Here is an 18,433-nt window from a genome sequence, read left to right as displayed (position 1 = left end):
AAGGTGACAATATTCAATGGGTTAACTATTGTTATTCTGCTATTATTTAGTTATGCAATTCTCTTTTACATTTTTTCCATAATGTAAAATTTAAAGAGACAGATGGATAATAGGAATAAGGGAAATAGATCATGAGTAGATAAACTGGGACCATGAGGAATAGGGAGCAGGTGCAGAAGAAAAAGAAGAGGGAAGGCAAAGCTGTGTGCATGCTTCTACACTGTACCATGGATGTACTCACTGTGCACTGCAAGCACGTGCCGATGAAAAATACGTAAAAATTAAATAAGTAATATTAAAGATTATATATTATATTATATATAATTAATAATAATTATTATTTTCTGTGATCAATGTTTAGAATTTATTCCAGTAATACTTTAACATAGTAAAATTAAAAATCTAACTTAATAAGCAAAAAAAAATTGTTGGAGCTTCTTGGTGAAGTGATTTGGTTCTTCTAAGTAGAGTATCATGCCATCTGAAAATAATGAGAGTTTAACTTCTTCTTTATCTATTGTTGTTCCTTTTATTTCTCTCTGTCATCTAATGGCTCTGTCTAATATTTCCAGAATTATGTTGAATAAGACTAGTGATAGTGGATATCCTTGTCTTGTACTTGATTTAACAATAAAAGCTTTCAGCTTTTCTTCATGTAAAATGTTGTTGACTGTTGGTTTGTCATAAAAGGCTTTTTATCAGATTGAGATATAGGGCATATCTTCTAATTTTCTGTAGGTTTATTTTTTATTGTTATTTTTTATCATGAAAGAGTGTAGGACTTCGTAAAAAGCTTTTCCTGTGACTATAGAGATGATCGTGTGGTTTTTGTTATGGGCTCTGCTAATATAGTATATTACATTCATAGATTTACATATGTTGATCCATCATTGTATCCTGGGATAAGTCCCATCTGGTCATAATGTATAATCTTCCTATAATTTGTTGCATTCTATTTGCTAATATTTCATTGAGGATTTTTGTACCTGTGTTCATGAGGGAGATTGGCCCATAGTTCGTTTTCTCTCTCTCTCTCTCTCTCTCTCTCTCTCTCTCTCTCTCTCTCTCTCTCTCTCTCTCTCCAGTTTTGGTCTCAGCGCAATACTTTCCTCTAGAAATTAATTAGGGAGTATTGCTTCCCTTTCAATTTCATTGAAGAGTTTGAGGACTATCGGAATCAAATCTTCTCTAAATTCCTTATAGAATTCAGCTGAGTCCATTAGGACCTTGGCTTTTTATGTTGGTAAGCTTTTTATTATACTTTTCATTTCATGACTAATATTGTGTTATTTGGCATTTTTATGTCTTCTTCATTCAGTTTTGGTAATTCATACCTGTATAGGAATCTGTCCATTTCTTCTCTGTTTTCCATCCTGTGAGAAGAAAGATTTTCAAAGTGGGTATTCATGATGATTCCACAGTATCTGTAATAAATTATTGTTCTTGTGGAGAGAAAAATATGATATACTTTTTTAATAATTGTACCTTAAAGGCATATAGCACTCATTAAAAACTTGGAAAATAAAAACAATAATTCTATATACACATCTTATCAATAACAGGATACAAATGAAGTGTTATCAGACACCAACTATCAAGTGTTAATAGACAAAGGCAAGGAATTTTGAGGAAAAGATAATACAACTTCAAAACTTTGTTGGACCAAATGAAGTTATGTGGCTGTAGACAAGTTATCATATCCTCTCAATCAGTATTTTCTTAATTTTAAAATAAAAATTGTGGCTCTAATTGGCTTCTTCAATTAAATCAGCAGTTCTTATTCAAAGATTTCACTCTGTTACTTAAATTATCTGAGGATCTAAATAACAGTAACCCAACTACTTTCTATTTGAAAAAATTATTGTTGAAATATTTACTATTTGTTAAATAACAGAGGATTATGCTGTTAAACTGAGTCCCTTGATTGTAGTGGTCTCTTTACACAGCTTTTATCAATTTGAGATTGCAGTTATTCACATCGATTTCAGTTTGCATGAGTTCTGAGTTAGGTGAACAATCAATTCTCCAAACAAGATAGAACTTCCCACACAAAATCTATTCTATTGCCTTTAGTTCAAGAGAGGTCAGCGGAGACTAAACTACCACTTCTGTACATAACTGCCATAATTTCAGCATTCACAGGGGCAAGACCTAGTAAAACCACCAATATTTTTCTATTATTTTAATGCATTTTATTCCTAATTGAACTTTCATTAGTTTATTGTATACCTTTGGCTGTTTTCAAAAGCCTTTTAAAAGTTATGTTGCCAGTCATTATTTGTTTTTCTCAAGACATTTTTCTGGGAGATATTAGGATATGGAGCTTCTCCATATCTTGCTGACTTTATTTCTCTGAACTTATTTTTAATAAAATATTTTGGCTAAAGAAAAGCATTGCATGTTATATAAATTGAAGTTAATTTTCTGAGAGAGTCTTCATATAAATTAATAATATGAACATGTGATTTTAACTCATTAATTTTACATGGACTTAAAACAATTGTATTAAAATATTTTTGTCAAAAATTCTAAAATGAAGGGTTAACTATATCATCTATAAAAGAAACAATTCTTTAAAAAATCCTAAAAATTATTCCATTTCTCATTTGGCCCAAGAATACTGCTCAGGGGAAATCTTCAGCTATTTCCCTAAATGTGTTTTTAAAATGCTTCTTTGACTACTGTCATCCTTACTTTGTATGTCAGGACTTTTGCTAGAGGTATTTATTTTCCGTTTGAGACATATTCTTCTTGGGACAAAAACAATGTCAATGAATCTTGATAATCATTGATTTTGTAATACAGGTAATGACTTTGCCCTTATAAAATATTAGACTGAATGCATTCCCATGTACTTCACATATACCTCTATGAGGAAAGTTGACATACAAAATAAGATGGATATCAGAATAAGATGGATATCATTTGCACATATTGATATGTTCAAATTCAAAGTTCAAATTCCATGAGATACCAAAATTCCATGTATACATTTTGTAAAATTTTTGTTTGTTTTTGAGACGGGACCTCACTGTATAGTTCAGGCTGGACTTGATTTTACTATGTAGCACAAGCTGGTCTTGAATTTACAATGAACCTCCTCCCTTAGTCGCTTCAGTGCTGGGGTTACAAACGTGTGGCACCACACTCAGCCTTAGTGTTGACAGTCTTGAGTACCTGTGTATCTAAAATATCTGGAATCCATTATACTCACTGCAATACTATTTTATTTTAATACATTTATGTTTCTTGGCCTTTTCTTTTTATGATTTATATTATATTTTAGTTTGTCCATCCCTTATTTCAGTAACAAAGCAATCTCCTTAGGATAGCATAATACATTATTCAGTGTTAGATTTAAAGTGTTTCTTATATACAGTCACAGTTGTAGTTTCAAGGTTTGATTTTTTAAATTTAAATTATCACTGAAATTGTACAGTTACTTGTATTGCAAGCAATTGTTGTAGAAATCTTAGTTTAATATTTTGAGAATTTGAAAATTTCCTGAATTGTCATAAAAGGCAAATTGGTGAGAGTAGATATATGAAATAATAACCTTGTTGAAATCAACATATGATTTTATGATAACTCAAATATATTTTATGGCAAACAGTGGTGTTTAACACTCCCTAATTTATAAATTTGTATTCAGTGAAATTATATTTGAAAAAAGAAGGTAAAGACATTGTCAAGTAAAAACAAAATAATTCTTTACCAATAAATATTATTATTATTATTATTATTATTATTATTATTATTATTTTTGGCAGAACAAGGGATTGAACTCAGGTGCTTGCACTTGCCAGGCAGGCACATATTCTACTGAGCCATCTCTCTGGCCAATAAATATTATTTGCCAACAATTTTCTTCAAAGAAAACAAAATCATTTAGAGTAGAAATTGCAATCAGATGAAAAAGGAAACTATTGAAAAATAATTGAAAAAAATTAAGATAAAGTCTCATTTTTCTTATACCTCAATGGAATAATGATGCTCCTTTAAAACATTACTAATAATGACATATTAATAACTGAAGATTATTTGAGTAATAAATAGTAAGGATGGATAGAGCGATTATAGAACGTAGGTAAGTTAAATTAATGATAGTTGTGTCACAGAAGACACGAGGGAAGAATTGGTCATATTCTGTTACAACATATAGTAATAAGCTGTACTGCATGCGAAGTCATATTGCTTTAGGAGAATGAAACGCCTGAGCTGAAAAATACCTGGGATCAGTTTGTGTTTTCTAAAACTGAAGAATGAATTTTAGGAACAGCAGAGGTTAAGAGCAGAATATATTGAATGGCAGAAAGAAAGTCTTCTGTAAAAGAGTGGGACAGAAGGATACCCAAGTGAGTTGCCAAAGAATCTGCCTTTTGGGGGGATTTTTATAGAGCAACACCATGAGGTGAGGCAGATCAAAGGTGGAAAACACGGGAACTTGCAAGGTGGGTATGAGGTGGGATAAAATTGTGGTCAACCAATAAGGTGATAAGCAGGATTTAGATCAGGATCAAATGAGAAAGGGAGTCACATAGCAAGTAGGCATGAATACGTAACAGGAGCTTTTCCTGTAGGTGCTTGGACCAGTGACTCCCAAGCTTTTTCAAGGTGGCTGATACCATATTTAGAGTATCAGTCCCTGATGTCTAACCCTTGGGAGGTGTGTGGCAGCATTTCTTTAATATTTTGTCTTGAGGTCTGGCCCACTGTGGCAGTGCCTGTCTCTCCCAGAGTTGCAGGATATTTTGTTCCATAATCAGTCCTCTGTAGTCCTATCTTTGACTGCCTACAATATTTTTATCTAACTTAACTGATGATAACAATATAATAGTGTTTAAGGTGGATCTAAATTAATTAGAATTTATATTCTAACCTGTAAGAGAAAAAACTAAATTCCACAAGGGCAGAGAAGAAAGAGAAGGGTAAGATATAAAGTATAAATGCAATGAATAAATAGCAGTTAAAATATGATAATGTAAATTTGACTAGTCTAAAAACATTTATTTTAAAACAAATCACTTTCACAAATCATGGTACTAAAGAACATGCGCAGTATATTCCAATTTCAAAGGGAAAAGTTAGTAAATACGTGTTCATCCATAGAAAGAAAAAGACGGGTTGCCGAGATGGCTTAGTGGGGAGGTAGCTAAACACTTGCCTAGTAAGTGCAAAGACCTGGTTTGGATCTCCGGTATTGCATGCTGTGCCTGTCCTGGAACCCTGAGAGTGGTGGCGCATGCCTTTGCTCTCAGTACTGGGGAGGCTGAGACAGTAGCCCCACTATAAGTTCAAGCTGCATAGGATGATCTCATACCAAATAAATAAATAAATAAATAAATAAATAAATAAATAAATTTTTAAAGAGAAGGAAAAAATGCTATTTGTTTTAGGACTGACATTAGAGGCTTTGTTGTGAAGTATGCATTTTAAATGCTTTAATTTCAACTTCTCTATTTCCTTAGATATGTTTCCTTGGAAGATTCCCCAAAAGAGAATTTTTTTGTTAATGACCTATTACAGAAAGAGATCTCAGGCAAAAATCTGCAAGGGAGAAATGGAAGTGTAACAGAAAGAAAAGGAAGTTAGACAAAGAATTAGGTTGAGGTCCCAGTTCTACCTGGAATTAGGATGGGTCTTTACAATTGTCGTGATTCAGTGGAAAGGCCCACGAATCTCAGACATGCTCTCAGTCCGCATTGCCAACAACTTGTTGAAGTATCCAGCAACATTATTTGCAATAATAGGTACGGGTTTTTTTATGCTGAAAGAAATAATGATTTTTTTCATGTAAGCTAATCAACCCATTTGTCAAAAGCCATAAGCTAGATATAAATTCATATTGTGATGTTTTTCCTCATGGTTCTTTGTAACCTGCAGTGTATATTTTTCTCCAGTTTCTATGCTTCAAATTTCATAAAGTCTTAACTTAGTTTTTGTTTCTGTAAATATTTTTCTAGAGCAGATTGCGTGCAGTAACTTGACAGCATGCAGCATGCTTTCTTATTATCCTTTATTGTGATTTTGGTTCTTGAATCCATCCTTAGTCTACATAGCAAGAAATCAATAAGTAGCTCTGGCCCCAGAAGAAATATCAATTCTCAATTCATGTTATTCTGATTTTGCTTCACTCTTCTAAAGCTAAATCACTGCTCTTCAAATAATTTGAAGCTTTTAAATTGCATACATACAATAACAGAACAGCTGTAGCAAACTGTCCTTTGCTTGCTTCACAAAACTATTGCTGGAGAGGATCTGAAGTGTGCGAACAATACTCCAGTAGCAATTACTAAGGCATAAAATGAAGTGATAGACTTTTGTATCTAAAAATAGATTTTACTCTAAAAAATGTAGACTGAGGAATAACATAATCAATTTATGAAGAACAAATCACTATCTTGGATATTTTAGAACAATGGAGGGACTTATGCTATAATTTAATACTATTTAAATGATAATGACAATATATAGCAATATAGACTAAACTGTGATTATGCTTCAAGTAGTTATCACTTAAGGTATAGGAATAAAATGGCTCTGTTATTTTTTTTTCTTTTTTTTTTTCCCCCTTTGGTAAAAATGAAGTCTTTTAAAAAAGATTCTTCTCAGATAACTTAAGAATGTGTATGCTGGGCTGGCATGACAGCTCAGCGGACTAAAGCACCTGCTTAGGCAGAGAGTAGCAGCCAGGGTTTGATCTCCCACAAGACCTGCTGGTACTGCCCCCAGGGCAGCAATTGAGACTGGACTGCATGGAGCACGCCTGTAATCCCAGCTCTTGGGAGGCTGTAAAGAGGCGGATTACTACAAGTCTGATTTAATTAGTAGTGAGACCCTGAACACCGTGTAGTAGACCCTTCCTTAAAATAAAAAAAGGATTAACAAAGTATTCATGCATCCTTGTGCTCATGAATTGAATAAAAATGTATCTCTATAAGTATATGATAATAAGTTAAACATTTACATCCGGTCCACTAATATTTCAAAGGCTAGCATACAGAAATTAGTAAAGAAAATTTCAGAAAAGAGTAGGAAAAAAACATTACAAGAAACAAATATAGTTTGTTTTCCTTCTGAGAATAAATAATATTCTGAGCAAATTAATTTACCATTAATCCATAAAATGGAAACAAAAAATAAGCTTGATTTAAGAAAGCTAAATATCATACTACTATACTTATATATTTTTAATGATGTTCATATTTTAAGTGTCTTTTTATGAAGAATTGACTCTTGTCATCCAGAATTCTTTAATTATTCACTTATGAGTTTAAAAAAATCTTCAAAAGGTAAACTAGTTATCTGTGAAGAACTATTCTGTCTTTAATCAAAGATATATCAAGTCTCTTTGATCTGATGGAACAATGGTTTTAAAAAAGGTAAACTTGCTTTTCTCGGTTGATTAAAGACAGTTTTTCAATGTTCTATCCTTTCAGAGATAAAAATTCAATTTAATTAGTGATAGATTTCAATGTAAATTACACAGGAAATTTTCAATAGCATTAATAATAAGCTAAAGATTTTTTTTATATATTACATTTATATTTTCATTATTTTAACACTTATTTCTATTATAATAAGACAATATAACATATCACTCAGTAAAACATTTAAAATCCTAATTTACTTAAGATTGATTGTAATAGTACCTCACAATGCACATGAATGACCATAAAAGGAAGATCTAACAAGTGAGAAAATATGGTATGCTGTCATAAAGATCTGGTCATCTATTTTATGTTCATGTAATGATGGTTCAGTTAATAAATAAGAATCTATTTGATAAAATGTTCAACTATTGGCTTAAGTTTACAGCATTCTATATGTTTTGATAGTATCTAAACAAGTTTTATGACAAACTACATGTAGTACAACAAATATATATTTTGCTTCTCTTTCTACATCTTTATAGCAACTACACAGAATACAATATGATAGAGTAGCTTTTTTAAAATGTCCATAATATAACACAGAAAAATAGATCATCTGATTGACTTGATACGAGTAAAAATGTATCAGATTCATAAAGGCAGTGTTAGGCACAGAAATATTTAAATTATTTCAATATGCTTCGAGAATAATAGTCTTCTTTCATTTTCAAATAACCTGAAGTGGTGAGCAGAAGTTTCTTTTTGGAAGAGATATGTGGTTTGTTTTTCAAACTCAAAAGGAATGATATTTTATTAGTCTAAGAAAGAAATAAAATATAAAGGTGTTGGCTTACATTGTCAGCCTAACTTTAATTCTCAGTATTGAATGAGCAGCAACATTTTCTGTCTTTTTCATTGTATATTACTATACATAGAATCAGATTAAATGTTGTATAAATAATTATGCATCTTTCATTGTGACAAACTGTGCCTGAATAACTAGAAAAAAATCACTTGAAGAAACTTAAGCATTTGGCTATCATCTCAGGCTGGCAAGTGGCCAAGGATCTAAGCATACATGTTCAACTGATGATGATTTTTGTGCTAGAACAAATATCTTAGTGGTAAATTCAAAGAAAAATGAAGCTTCAGTGGATTGATATTTCAGATGTTATCTGTGAATTACAAGATGCACATTCTTAATCCAAATATTTATGATCCAGAATGCTCCAAAATCTGTAGTTTTTGCATGCCAAAAATTATACCACAAGTGGAAAATTCCATGTGATGAAAGTTTGTTTAATCAATAGAGTTATTGATAATGGTGTATTAAGTTATTTTCAGGCTCTAAAATATATATGATTATAAGTAATACATACATATATGTATATCTATATCTATCTATCTATCTATCTATTTATCTATATGCTTTTTTGTCTAGACTTGGGTTTTAGCTCTAAGATCTTTAAGTATACAAAACTGTCGCAAACTAAGAATAGGTAAAAAATATTACAAACTAAGAATATATCTGAAAACTGAAAAACTTCCAGTTCTAAACATTTTGGACAAAGGTAACTGAATCTTCATTAGGTTTGAGGTGTTAGAGGGCATAAGTAGGAAGGTAGCAAGACACTGGTCTTTGGGCAGTTCACAACATTGAATATATATATATATATATATATATATAATATTTATACAAATATAATTTTCACTGTCTAATATTCAGAATAATTTATTCATACAACATGCTTACATATACAGAAAAGTAAATGTAAATACTCTGTTCTATAAATTCTCATAAAGTTAGCACACTTGTCCAGAGATGAAAAACTAAAAGTAACTAGGAATTGAAAACCCCCTGAGGCAATCACTTCCTCCATTACTACTTTGTCCCTTGACCTTGTTCTGTTTCTAATACAAATTTTTATACCTAATATTTAACTTCATATTGTTAACATCATGCTTCATCTTGCATTTGATGAATTTTTCATGTAAGAACTAGCAGCAGTTCATTTTCATTTTTGTAAGTATTATACTTAAATATGCTGCAAGTATTTATTCTATTTTTAATGAACATAGTTTTTATAGCTACAAGCTACTCTTAACTATGTTGTTATGGATAATATTGGTGAGTTTGTGTGTACATTGGCCTATCTAGGTTCAATATTATTACCTGAGGGTACCAATACAAGAATTCTATTATATCTATGGTACAATTTTATTGTATCTGTAGTATCAGTGGTCTATTGTATCATGTTGCATCCTCTCTAGTCATTTGTATTTATTTTTTATGCATATTGACTGATTAATGTTTTTAAATTACATTTATGCATATTCAGCAAGACCTTATGTTATAGGAAGTTTATCCAGATTTTTCTTGAAATTCTATTTTATGTTAAGTGTAGACCATAGTCTTTAATAAAACTAATGTAAGGGCCAGTGAGATAGCTCAGAGGATGAAGCACCTTGATAGGCAAGTGCAGGGAATGGGTTAGATCCCTGACATCACATGACCTGCTGAGCTGGTCACAGAGACCAGGCATGGTGGTGCTCACCTGTAATCCCAGTACTGTGGAGGCTGATAACAAGCAGATCACTGGGAGTCTGGGCTGCATAGTGAGACCCTGTAGCAAATACATTAAAATTAAGTAAATAAAAAAATAAAATTAATGTAATTTTGCTAAACAATTTGAAAAGTTACTTTTTCACCCTGTGGAAAAGTTTAAATGTGTTTAAATTTAATTTTCTAATTACCTTTGTTAGGCATATTCTGACAGCTTTTTATGATTTTTTTGTAATAATTGGTCTATTGAGATTTTATGTATATATTTGAGAGTCAGTGATAATCATTTGGGATTTCTAAAAATCGTAAATTCCATAGAGGTTTTCAAATTTAATTATAATGGTTTTTAACCATTTGCAATTTCATCTTTATATTTTGTAGTTCCAAACACAATTTCTAATTTTGAATATTTTTAGCCTTGTGTTTGTACATTTTATTTCAGGTGATTTCTTGTGTTTTAATTAGATTTTTAAGAAATCATCTCTTTAATTATGAAATTAATTTTTCTCAATATGTTTGATCTGTGTTTAATAAGCTATTTCCTGAACCTCACTAAATGCAAAGCTTAGGCAATCATCTTTGGATCCTGAAGTGAAGCACATTTTAAAAATCATAATTTTCGTTTTTATTTTGTTTTTACCAAATAATTGTCTTCAAGGGAGCTTAAAAATGTCCTCAGATATACAGCTTCTTCCTTTATTCTAACAAATATTTATTAAGGGCTCTATATTTAATATACCTGGAATTCATAATAATAGTACAGTAGAAAGACATACTTACACTCCTGGAATTGGTGCTCAAGTTGGAGAGAGAAAAGAAAATATACACATCTTGATGAAATACACTCTGCCCTTACTTTTGTGTGGTGAATGTCTTAAAGGAAGAATGGATTGTGAAGAGTCCTTGGGGCGGCCGGAAGGGTTCCCTCCCTCTGGCCCCTCCCTTTGTTTCCGCTGCCCTCCTGCCGGGGTGCAGGGACTGTCCTTCACCGTGCCTTATGCTGTACCCTGCTGCCTTGGGCACAGCTGAGCACTGACTCAAACCAGGGGCCAAAATAAAACTGTCCCCAAGTCTCAGGAATTTTGTCTCAGAGATGGCTAAGTGACTAAGACAATACTACCGAATGCAAAGAGAAAAATTAGGTTTCAGCAAGAAACTGAGTAGGAGTATTCAGAGTAGAATGAAGAAAGCAAAATGATGAAAACTACACAGCTCGCAATCCTAGTGATCCTCCTGTCTCTGCCTCCCCAGTGCTGGGATTACAGGAGTGCGCCACCATGCCTGGTCTCCTTAGCCCGCTAGACACACCCAAGGGCAGGACTGGTGCAGCATGCAGCATGTGGTACCAGGGTTCAAACCCGGTTCTGTACTTTGCCCAGTCAGGTGTTTAGTCTGCTGAGCCATCTGATCAACTCAAAATGCCTATTTAGAATTACCTTAAGAGAAAAACCACTTGCTTGCTTTGGCAGCACATATACTAAAATTGGAACGATACAGAGCTTCGCATGGCCCCTGTGCAAGGATAACACGCAAATTCGTGAAGTGTTCTATATTAAAAATAAAAAAAGAAGGGGAGAGAAATCGCAAAAAGAGAGTTGGAGACAGTGCTTATATACTGGCAAAATGACTGCTTATGAAAGAATCCAAACCACGTTTTCTGCCAGTGGAAGTGGCACATCTTTCTTCAGACTTTTCAGGCTGTTTTCCTATTTATGGAGAGTAAGATCTTTCTTCAGACTTTTCAGGCTGTTTTCCTATTTACTGAGAGTAAAAGAGAACCCTGACTTTTGTGGGTGGCTATGGCCATCAGGCTCTGTTAATTGTGATCTGATTGTTAGCAGATTGGCTGACAACTGTCAGCAGTTGTGAAACTGACGATTACCCTCTGTCTTCTTTTCTTCCAAACTCTTTGCAAGCAATCTGTAGCAATGAAGGGTGGACGTATCTGTATAATTACTTCTTCAGCTATATTGATATAAATCATTGTGAAATATATGTTTAAAAATAAAGTACACAAAGTTGCAATTAAAAACACTATCATTTATATAAGCATCAAACAAATGCAACAGTTGAGTATAAATTTAATCATATATAATGTTCAAGTTATATCAGTCTCACGATTTATAGAAACTTGTCATTCTGAAACTAATTCACAAGGAATTTATTTTATAGTAGTTAGTGAGTCACCTTCTAGATTAGGGCCAGGTAAAACTAAGTAGAAGGAAAAACAGTTTGACATGTAATTCACAAGGATAACAGAAATGTGATTTATTAATTGTTTATATCATTGCAATAAATTTTTAACCAGTAATGCCCTGTTAAAAATCAAAACAAATCAGAATGAGTGACAGTTTTAAAATAATGTAATATAACTGGGAAAAATGTATTTTTTATGAAATCCAATTATATTGAGTGATACATTCTGCACAGACGTTTTCTAGCTAGTTAATGTTGAACCCAATTAATTATCTCTCCTCTTCCAGGTTGGGGTACAAATTTTAATTTAAGGTTTCTTGAACTGGATTTCAAAGAAGTTTTCTTCTTTTAATTACAGAATAAAATATTTCTAGAATTTCACTTTCAGTTGAAGCCTTTGACATATGTTTACATCGGTGAGTGACTACGAAAGATCAGATGCATTCTTCTGAAAGGGCAAATATCTTATATTCTACTCTTTTTTAAAATTTTCTACACCATATCCATGTTAACTCCTAACAAAACTTGTAAAATGTAAGTTACATTTTCAGATATTAATAACTCTTATAACTTTAAATGATGTAGCAATAAGGGTTATACTGATAGACATCTTTACCCAATTATAAGTTTTTTTAACATTGGCAATCAGTGTATATTTCCTCATTACAGCCGATAGCTTCCAAACATCAACTGCTTCTGTCCATTTTCATAGTCTACTGCAGTCAGTAGTCTTTTAACTTTTCCACAGATTGTTGGTATCCAAGAACAGCACTACAATTTCAACAAAATATGGTATGTCTCATTCAATGATCCTCTTAAACTATTTTACTAGTACCTATATACATCATAATAATTTCCTGGAATCTTATGATTTAATAGTGAATGTAAAAAAGAAAACCTCTTTGTTTTCAAATGAGATACAGTGAGGAGGAAGAAACAGTAAACAATATATGACTAAAAGGTAAAAAATAAGACTTATGAGATGAGGATCAATGCTTTATAAAACTTCTGTAAAAACAGTGCAAGATAGTGAGAGAAAGGTTGATAGGTAAATCTCAGAATTACATAGAATGATTAGAAAAGATCACAATGAAAAGAGATAAAAAGCAGATGCCATCCTGGGGTATAGCCTTGTAAGTGCAATACGGTATTGAAGATGATGCTCTGCTGTGAAGAAAAGACAAAGAAAGTCTTTGGCTCTGTGTCACCAAAGTTCTTGGCCCTAGAGTACATCATAGCAGTGCTCAGGAGCCAGTGAAAGGCACATGTTGCACAGAGAAATGATGGGATGAAAGAAAACTTGCCTGGAGGTATTCAGATTCCTGGTATGGAGCAAGATGTAGAACTACTTTGGTCCTACTGAGGTAATTAGGCAAGCTAATTGAGAACACTTAACCTGGCCTCCTCCTGCAAAATGAAGTCCTGAGCTGCAACTCACTTGCAGTAGAAAAGCTGCTGCTTAAAAGGCCCGCAGGTAATTTGTCCTGCTGCTGTGTTAATTGCAACTCAGATGACTGAAGAAACAAGGTTGGAAGGAGAAGCCCTTCTTCCCCAAAGAAAGTAATTTATTTTCTCAATTATCATTTCTGAAATGTCGATTTCTATACATAGCTCAGAGTAATATTAGATTGTTAAACCCTCCCCTGTGTGCAAATACAAAGTATACACAAATATATAGTTTTCCTTAAAGAACTAGAGTAGAACACAGAAGAAAAAAAAAAAGGAAATAAAAGATACAAGTTTGTAAGTTCATTGAGATTGTTCATCCTATATTAAACAAATTTATGGTTAAGTATCTTGATTATAGAATAAGAATAATTTCATTCATAATATTTAACATATAAATATTTATGCACATATGTACTCATGAAATCAAATATGCAGATATCACTCTCAACCGTTATTCTCTCAGCTTTTTTTCGTTTCCAATTCAGTATGGAAGTAAGGTACTTTTGTTTTCTGAAAGTATATTTTATTCTTTCTTTCTTTCTTTCTTTCTTTCTTTCTTTCTTTCTTTTTTGGCAGAACTGGGATTTGAACTCAGGCCCTTGCACTTGCCAGGCAAGTGCTTATTCTACTGAGCCATCTCCCCAGCCCCATAAATTGAGAATGATTTTTTTTTTGAGGGGGCTGGTTCAGGCTGCTTTAAGCATGGGTCTGGTAATGCAGGCAGAGTTGGGGACCAAACTGCGATATCCTGCGACTGACTACATTTGCATGAACAGGCACTTAAACAACTGAGCTAACAGGCAGGCTCTCTATATTTTATACTTTCTATACACAAAATTATATACACACATAGTATTCCTGAAATATTTGAATGTATTTGCATAAATCTCACTTTATCTGATATTCCTTCTAAATTTTATTTTTATTTTTTTTTCTAAATTTTAAATTTGGTGGAGCAACTTCTAATCCACCCTGAAGCTGTATATCATGGTGGAATGAGATCCAGAAAATGCTATGGTAATTGTGGAAATTTTGACCAGTCTCTGAAAGAAAGGATTCTAGGAAATACAGACTAATGAATCAAATAATTTTAGTCTGATATAAGAAAATCATTATGAATGAACTTGTGGATGTGTATAATTTGCTCAAAAAGATTTAATGTGACATGTCTGTTGTAGTTGGAGATGATAACTGAGGAAACAAAATCTTGAACATATCATTAGACTATCAAAAAGCATTTGCTGCTATTCTGTTTGCTATTGTCTTAAGCAAACTCCATATAGTATCTTTTCTAATCTTTACAACTCTTTAATATCATTACACAATAAAACTGATTTATAGAAACAACTTCCTCAAATACACAGCAATGTAGGACAGATAAATTCTAGAAAGCTTTTTTTTCTTGTTTGTTCCTTTTTATAAAACTCTTAAGAGAAACTTTAGAGAACAGACAATCCCACATGGCCCTTCAAGATATATGATCAGAAGCAAGGATTCATTGTGAATAATTTGGGGAAATAATTTGGAAAAGGAAAAGAGTATATAAGAAGAACTGGAAGAACATAAGTGTGGTTTTCTCTGGGAAAGACCTTGAGATAGTATTGTTGTAAGCAGCCAAGTTATACAGAAATATTATAGACAGTCAGGTCTAGGCCCTCAAAGGATCCAATAAGGAAAACCTTGCAACTTAGGGAGAGACATACTGTCACTGTGGGCCAGACCTCAAAACCAAAGAGTAAACAAATTCTGCCATAAATCTCCTTGGGGATGAGTGTCAGGGACTGATATTTTAAAAAGGGTATCAGTCAAGTTGAAATAGCCATAAGTCACTGGCCCAATCCCTACTGGAAAACCACAGTTCTGTATTCTGTGCTGCTTGCTACATGAATGGCTTCCCATTTGATCCTCATTTAAGCAATTCATCTTATTGGTGGACCATAGCTTTGTCCACCTCATGTGCAAGTTCCCCAGTTTTCCACCTTTGACCTGCCTCACCTCTTGGTTTTGCTCTATAAAAATCCCTTAAAAAGCCAGATTCCTTGGCATCCTGCTTGGGTCCCTTTCTGTTCCTCTCTGAGGTAGAAATTTTTCTTTCCTCCAGTAAATATATTCTGGGAGCCAGGGAGATAGCTCAGTGGTCTAAAGTGCCTGCTTAGGCAAGCTTAGGCAGGCGCAAGAGACCACTACAGCTGCACTGGGGCAGACAATCTACATACCAGTGTAAAGAGGGGAGAGAGCCCAGCTAGCAGCTCCAGGTGTTGCCTTTCCTTTTGCTTTTTGCTGCTTTCTGCTACCATGAATGGCTTCTCTCTGCCATCTGCACTCTGCCTTGGAGTTAGCTAAGTATGGACCGAAACCTCCACTAACTGTGAGCTCCATAAATCTTTCCTTTTTTAATTGTGAAGTTTGGTATTTTGTCCCTACAATAAGGAAAAAGTAACCAAGACATAGAGTATTATAGTCCTTGACTTGAAATTATACTACAAAGATATTGTGATGAAAACAACATTGGAAGGGCCGTGAAGATGGCTCAGTGGAATAAGTGCTTCCCTGGAAAGCGCAAGGATCTAAGTTCAATCCCTGGTTCCTGCCACAAAAAAAAATCCATTCAGGGGCCAGGGAGATGGCTCAGAAGGGCCTGAGTTCAATTCCCGGTTCCGAAAAAAAAAAAAAGAAAAGAAAAACAAAAAGAAAATGACATTGTAGTGGAAGTAAAGCAGAACCCAGAGTCAATGGAAAAGATTAAAAGATGCAGAAACAACTCCAAACATACTCAGCCAACTTATCTTTGACAAAGGACCAAGTACCTTTACGGGGATAAACCTTTAATAAATGATGCTGGAAAAACTGGCATTATCCATACTGAAGACAAAATACAAAACTCTGTCTATCACCAAAATCAATATGGATCAAAGACCTAAATATTGAAACAGAAATACCAAATCTTCTGAAAGTAAAATAGACAGAATACTTAGAGACATAACTGTAGCCAAAGACTCCATGAATAAAACCCCGACTTTATAAGAAATACTACAAAGAATCAGCATCTGGGAGTTCATCTTATTTAAAAGTTTTGCACAACAAAACAAATAAATAACAGAGTAAAAAGACAACCCACAAAATGGGGAAAACTTTTAGACAAAGAAGTAATATCTAGAACACATTAAGGAATTAAAAAAATCAAAACCAATAATTTAAAGACTCATCCCAAATTTGAACATCTGAGATGAATACACACTGAGTTCTCACATGAAAAAGCAAAATTGCAAATAAATATAAGAAAAAATGTTCAACATCACTGGGCATTTGAGATATGCACATTAAAAAGATGCTGAGGTTCCATATTACTCCAGAAAGAATGGCTATTATCAAGAAACCAACCAATAACACATGCTGGTTGGGCTGTGGCGAAAAAGGAACCCTACTCCACTGTCGGTGGGAAAGAAGACTGGTGCAACCTTTGTGGAAATCAGTGTGGAGACTCCTCAAAACCTAGGAATAGAACTCCTATTTGATTTCGTTAGCCTCCTTTGGGTCTTCCCAAAAGAATTAAAAGCATCATAGCACAGTAACATACGTGCACCCGTATGCTTAGCACACAATTTGTAGTGCCTGAATCTTACAAACAACCCAAACGCCCGTCCACATATACTGAAATCTTATTGTGTATTTATGGAGAAAATATCATAATCTAGGTCATTTCATTTTATGTACTGAACTTAAGACACAAATGTATTTGAAATATTTGGGATATATTATTGCTTAATTATGCAATGAAATTATATAAAAAATTAGACAATGAAACATTACTCAGCCATAAAGACAGTAGAGTACTTAGTGATATCTTAGTGTATCTTAGTGCTGATGTGATCATATAAATCTCACCGACTTAATGTTATAACGAAATCCTTGGAAGACATCTCAAGCTGGAAGATACTCTGTGGGAAGGATCAACAGATCCGCATGTTAAACTCGCCATGGCACTTACTGCAGAGAATCTTGTAGCACAACACAAAATCAGCAGAGAAGATTGTGACAGATATGTCCTGCAGTCACAGCAGAGATGGAAAGCTGCTAATGAAGCTGGCCACTTTAATGAAGAAGTGACGCCCACTGAAGTGAAGACAAAGAAAGGAAAACAGACGATGCAGGTGGATGAGCATGCTCGGCCCCAGACAACCGTGGAGCAGTTACAGAAACTTCCTGCTGTGTTCAAGAAGGAAGGGACGGTCCCTGCGGGGAATGCATCCGCGTATCAGATGGTGCTGGAGCTATGATCATAGCTAGTGAAGATGCTGTTAAAAAACATAACTTCACACCACTGGCAAGAATCGTGGACTACTTTGTGTCTGGATGTGATCCGTCTATTATGGGTATTGGTCCTGTTCCTGCCATCAGTGGGGCACGAAAGAAAACAGGACTGAGTCTCAAGGACATGGATTTGGTAGAGGTGAATGAAGCTTTTGCTCCCCGGTACTTGGATGTTCGGAAGAGTTTGGATTTTGATCCAAGTAAGACCAATGTGAATGGAGGAGCCATTGCTTTGGGTCACCCATTGGGAGGATCTGGAACAAAGAATTACTGCATACCTCGTTCATGAATTAAGGCGTCGGGGGTGGAAAATACACTGTTGGTTCAGCTTGCATTGGAGGCGGCCAAGGCATCGCAGTCATCGTGCAGAACGTGGCCTGAGAGAACCAGGAGCCTGCTGTGTGCCTCTCACTTCTCATGGCGGTGGTATAGGTGACCTTCATGGCAGCTGCCATACTGCCCTGCCTGCCCCTAAACAGCGACTGGGTTTGAGCCAGGCTTGATGATGGAAAATGCAATTTATCAGGAGTGGAATGCTGTG

The 18,433-nt window shown here is 34.1% G+C and overlaps 2 pseudogenes; both read left to right on the top strand.

The window, feature by feature from the left end:
- Positions 1-11,393: 11,393 nt before the first annotated feature.
- LOC111813002 lies at positions 11,394-11,493 on the top strand (annotated as a pseudogene).
- A 5,984-nt stretch (positions 11,494-17,477) lies between these two features.
- Positions 17,478-18,374, top strand: LOC101590935 (annotated as a pseudogene).
- The last annotated feature ends 59 nt before the right edge of the window (positions 18,375-18,433 follow it).

The sequence above is a fragment of the Octodon degus genome, unplaced genomic scaffold (genome assembly GCF_000260255.1).
Source record: "Octodon degus isolate 3935 unplaced genomic scaffold, OctDeg1.0 scaffold00157, whole genome shotgun sequence".
Taxonomy (NCBI): domain Eukaryota; kingdom Metazoa; phylum Chordata; class Mammalia; order Rodentia; family Octodontidae; genus Octodon; species Octodon degus.
The sequence above is the reverse complement of the archived record's forward strand: the minus strand, read 5'-3'. Positions and strand labels throughout refer to the sequence as shown.